Here is a 5,375-nt window from a genome sequence, read left to right as displayed (position 1 = left end):
GGAAAAAATGAGAGGGTGCCAGGGCAGAGGGTAGCAGGGAAGAAATGAAAGGGGGGCCAGAGGAGAAGGTGCCGCAGGAAAAAGAAGAGGGTACCATGGGAGAGAGAAAACGGTACCAATGGAGAGATTAGGGTGCCAGGGCAGAGGGTAGCAGAGGAAAGATGAAGGGGTGCCAGGGCAGAGAGTAGCAGAGGAAAGATGAAGAGGTGCCAGGGGAGAGGGTAGCAGAGAAAAGATGAGGGGGTGCCAGGGGAAATGGTAGCAGAGAAAAGATGAGGGGGTGCGAGGGGAGAGAAGAGGGTACCAAGGATGAAAGAATATCAGAGTAGAGAGTACCACAGGAAAGAGTAGAGAGTATGAGGGGAGAGAGGAGGGGGTACCAGGGGAGAGATGAGCATGCCAGGGCAAAGGGTAGCAGAGGAGAAATAAGAGAGTGCTGGGGAAGAGGGTACCATCGGTGAGGAGAGGTTACCACAGGAGAGAGGATTCTGTCCATTTTGTGTGACTGAGAAGCTCCGTCATGTCCCTGACGAATCAGAAATTCCTCCGAGCATCCAGCTTATTTGAATAATACGTCCTGAAAAATGAAATCTCATAATTGTAGATCTACTACTAATCTGTTTTTTACTAAGATTATCCTTCATTCCATATGGATCACCCCAATCTCCCCAAGTCAGACCAGGTTCACCAAGCATCCTGGGAAAATATATGCTTGTCCTAAAATGTACACCAGCCTGCTCTGCAATAGGATGTTCCATATAAACAGGCGATTCATGGAAAATAGGTGCAGTAATAGTACCAGTCATGGTACTATTACTGGATCGCTTCTCGGCCTTTTGGCTAAGATCAAGTGTAGTATCTGTTCTTATCAGCTTACCAACTACCCGGTGGAGGTTATGCTGAGTGTGGCTCATCCGATAGCGCACTCTAACATTGGTGAGGGGCTGATGTAGACTCTGCTGCATGGTGCACTTGTCTCTCTCCTGCCCAAAACCCAGAGGACATACCTGAGTGTGGCTCATCCGATAGCACACTCTAACCCTGGTGAGGAACTGTTTGAGACTTGTGTTACCCGATCAAAGCCGGCCAGGAGCAAGAAGACCGACCCCGGGGAAGAAGCGCTGCCGACCCCCCCTGCCTGCCGGGAAGAAGACGCCGGGAGCACCTCCGGCTGAAGAAGCCCTCCTCTCCTCGGGCCCTGCTCCACTGGAAGAAGCGCCTCCTCTCCAGCGGAAGCCCCTGCTCCTCTCTACCCAGCGGGAGGACATCTGCACTGCTCCCTCCACCCCGGACGACCAGCCTCTCTACCCCAGGAAGAGCCAGGACGATGGCCTCAGCTACCCCAGCTCCTGCCTCCACCCCTGCTCCTGCCCCTGGGAAGAAGGGAGGAAAGAACACCGCCCCGAAGCCTCTCCCCGTGGCCGGAACCTCTGCCTCCACCGCCCCTGCTGCTGCCGGACAAGGCCAGCCCAACCAGGACACCCCCCAGAAGACCCCCACCCTGGAACCCTGGATGAGGCAGACCGTGGTCCTGAAGCTGAAGGAAGTGGAAGGAAGGGTCCCAGACATGACGGCCGAGACCTTCGGCAAGAAGATGATCCTGGACCAGGGCTTCTCCAAGGCTGAAACCCTCAGCGTGCAGAACTACCTGAAAGGGATCTGGTACATCACCTTCGCCTCCATTGCCATCTGTAAGAGGTACTGGGAGGCAGTGAAGACTGCGAGACCGGAGTCTCCCTTCTCCCGCTTCGTGGGGAACTGCCCCATCCAGAGAGAGGAGAGAAGAGTAACGGTCTCCATGAGAAATCCTCACACCCCTGGTAAGGACATCGCTACCTTCCTGAGCCGCTTCTGCTCCGTGGTCAAGGACCCCTCCAAGATCCTGGATGTCAACGGCTTCTGGACAGGCAAGTGGTCCATTATCATCAGACTGAGGAAAGACAGCACGGCAACTGACGGACTCCAACACCTGCCATCAAGCTTCGCCCTGGGCGGCTCTGCCGGCCTTCTTCACTATGCCGATCAGCCGAGGAACTGCAGAAAATGCGGGGAAGCTGACCACATGGCAAGAAGCTGCAAGGTCTCAGCCTGCAGGAACTGCAAGGTGGCGGGGCACGAGTCCAAGGATTGCCCAAGAAAATTGTCCTGCAACCTCTGCGGCCTGGCCAGCCACATCTACAGGGACTGCCCCCAGAGGGCCAGATCCTACGCTGCAGCTGCCGGGATTGGACTGCCGGAAAGCGGACCTGCCCCTGCCCTGCAGCCCAAGCCAGCTCAGAGGAAGCAACAGAAGCCCACACCGCAGCCAAGAGCTGGTAAGATATCTCCCACCCCTGTTGTGACAGCACCCCCCTCCCTCCCCGCTGTCACAACACCCCCCCCCCCCTGCAGTAGCACTAACCCCCTCCACCGCTACTGCAGCTCCCTCCCTTTCCCTGGAGGATTTCCCCCCCCTCCTCCCTCTTGTGTCTGCAGGTGATGAGAACAAACAAAGAAGGAAGCGGAAAGAGCTGGACAGCCCAGCTGGCGACTCTGACCCTTCCAAGAAAAAGGCAATCGAACTGGAAGAGGACCCTCTCCCGTCAGAGGGGGCCCTGGTAGAGATGGTGGATGAGCTGCTGGATTCTGAGCAGGAGGAGGAAGAATTCCTACAACTGCCCCAAATCTGCCTATTCGACCAGCTAGAGGAGAAAGGTCTGCTCCCACCTGAAGGGGACACGGGCAGACCGGACCAAGTCCCACCGGACAAGGAGGGTAACTGATGTATTGACTGTGCTAACTCTCTTTTTTCTCCCAACTAATGGCTAACTTTTCTCTTTTTACCATTAATGTGAGGAGTGTGAAGGATAAGATTAGACGTCAGTCTGTGTTTACCTTTCTTGACAGTCAGAAATGTGATGTTTACATGTTGCAGGAATGTTCTCTCCCTTTCTCTAGTTCCTACAGGCATCTGGGGAGGCAGTGGTCTCACGGGCCCTCCTATTGGTCTGGGGGGAGTGACTGTAAGTCTGCAGGGGTCGCCATTCTTATCAGGGGAAGCCTCTTCACATTAGATTCCGTTCAGGAGTTTGTCTGCGGCAGATTGCTTATCGTAGATGGCTCCTGGGCGGGTGAGCCTATCAGGCTTATCTGTGTGTATGCATCCCCGGGTAAGAATGAGCGTTTGGAGCTTTTCCAGACCCTGCGGGCCCAGCTCGCAACCACCAGGGCGGTAGTGATGGCTGGGGACTTTAACTGTCCTATAGAGGAAGATGGTAGGAGTTCTTGTACTAATGCTAAACTTGATGTTTCTTCCAGGTTGTTGCAGGAGATGGTAGCCGAAGCATCCTTGCGGGATGCAGTGGGATCTATGGGGGCCGGCTCTGTGAATTATACTTGGAGCCGCCCCGATGGCTCAGTGCGTTCCCGGATTGACTTTGTGTTTACATCGAGAGCGGTAAGACAAAACAGGCATGTCATGGTTCCCTGCTTTTTCTCTGATCATAGGGCCATTCTCTTTGAAGGTGTTCTGGGTCACGGGTTCCCTCCCGGCCCTGGCTCTTGGAAGCTGAACTGCGCTCTGCTGGGAAAGGAAGAGGTGATGGTTGAGCTGAGGGATGCCTATGTAATGTGGAAAAATGACAAAATGTATTTTGACTGTATGTCTAACTGGTGGGAGTATGTCAAGGGCAAGTTTCGCAGTTTCTTTCAGGCTAAAGGCCGCCAACAGGCGTGTGAGAGGAAGAGAAACTTCAGGAGACTTCAGCGTCAGCTGCAGTCCCTGCTGGATCTCCAACTCTGCGGCTGGGATGTGAAGGATGATCTGGCTGAGGCCAAAGGGGGCCTGAAAAGGCACTTCGAGGAAGAGGCCAATCGCATCATCTTCCGTTCCAAGGTGGAGAATCTGGAGAAGGGTGAGAAATGTAATTCTTTCTTTTTCAGAAAACTCCACTCCGGCCACACGCCCCTGACCGAACTGCGGGACGAGTCTGGCACCCCCAGGAGGGGGAAGGAGGGCGTCATGGGAGTCGTCTCAGACTACTACGGCAAACTCTACTCCCCTAAGACTACAGACGACGACGCAGCTGAATCTTTCCTGTCAGGTATCACTAACCCTATTGATCCTACAGGTAGGGCAGCTATGGATGCCCCCCTCACCTTGGGGGAGCTGCACTCTGCCGCTAAATCCTTTAGGCCGGGCAGGACCCCGGGCAGTGATGGCCTCCCAGCCGAGCTCTATGTAGCGCTGTGGGACCTCATTGGCCCGGACCTGCTAGAGCTGTATGGGGAGATGGTGGTGGAGGGCAGGATGCCTCCTACTCTGAGAGAGGGCTTGATCACGATTTTGTACAAGCGCAAGGGAGAGAGATGTGACCTCAAAAATTGGAGGCCCATCTCCCTCCTGAACGTGGACTACAAGATTTTGGCCAAGGTACTAGCCAACAGGCTAAAGGTTGTCATTGGGCGAATTGTTCATCCTGATCAGACTTGTGGCATTCCTGGTAGAAGGATTGCAGACAGCCTTGCGCTGCTGAGGGACACGGTTCATTATATCAAAGACCGCCATGCACATGTGGCCCTGGTCAGTCTTGATCAGGAAAAGGCCTTTGATCGTGTCTCTCATGGTTTTATGCGTAAGGTTCTGTGCAGGTTTGGATTGGGTGATATGTTTTGTTCTTATGTTAACCTGATGTACCTTGATATTTACAGCTCGGTGTTGGTGAACGGCTGGAAGACTGACCCCTTCTCTGTACTGTCTGGGGTCAGACAAGGCTGCCCTCTTTCACCTCTCCTTTTTGTCTGTTGTATAGAGCTCTTTGCGATGTCCATCAGGCGAAACCCAGAGATCAGAGGGATCACCGCACCGGGTCCAGACCGACTAGAGGCCAAGTGTTCGCTCTACATGGACGACGTCACTGTCTTCTGCGCTGATCAGCGTTCGGTGGCAGCACTCGTCCAGACCTGCAACAACTTCGGCCAAGCTTCAGGGGCAAAAGTCAACTGCGGGAAGTCAGAGGCAATGCTGTTTGGTCAGTGGCACCTGTCATCCCCCGCTGCATTCCCCTTCACAATCAAGCCGGACTTCATCAAAATTCTTGGAGTTTGGTTCGGTGGAGAGGAGGCGGCCCTGAAGTGCTGGGAAGAGAGACTGGCAACAGTCCGGCAAAAGATTGGACTGTGGAGCCTCAGACTTCTTACCATCGAAGGGAAAGCACTGGTACTGCGCAACGAGATTCTTCCCGTTCTTCAGTACACGGCCCAAGCTTGGCCACCTCTTGCTGCCGTCTGTAAGACCATCACGAGGACAGTCTTTCACTTCATCTGGGGCTCCAAAATGGACAGAGTGAAGCGGTCTGTTATGTACAAGGAGCCCCACAAAGGTGGGAAAGGGATCC

The 5,375-nt window shown here is 54.3% G+C and overlaps 1 pseudogene; it reads left to right on the top strand.

The window, feature by feature from the left end:
- Window positions 1-820: 820 nt before the first annotated feature.
- LOC142108045 (U2 spliceosomal RNA) lies at window positions 821-977 on the top strand (annotated as a pseudogene).
- The last annotated feature ends 4,398 nt before the right edge of the window (window positions 978-5,375 follow it).

This window comes from Mixophyes fleayi, chromosome 11 (genome assembly GCF_038048845.1).
Source record: "Mixophyes fleayi isolate aMixFle1 chromosome 11, aMixFle1.hap1, whole genome shotgun sequence".
In the NCBI taxonomy this organism is placed as follows: Eukaryota; Metazoa; Chordata; class Amphibia; order Anura; family Limnodynastidae; genus Mixophyes; species Mixophyes fleayi.
This window is presented reverse-complemented; position numbering and strand designations above follow the sequence as displayed.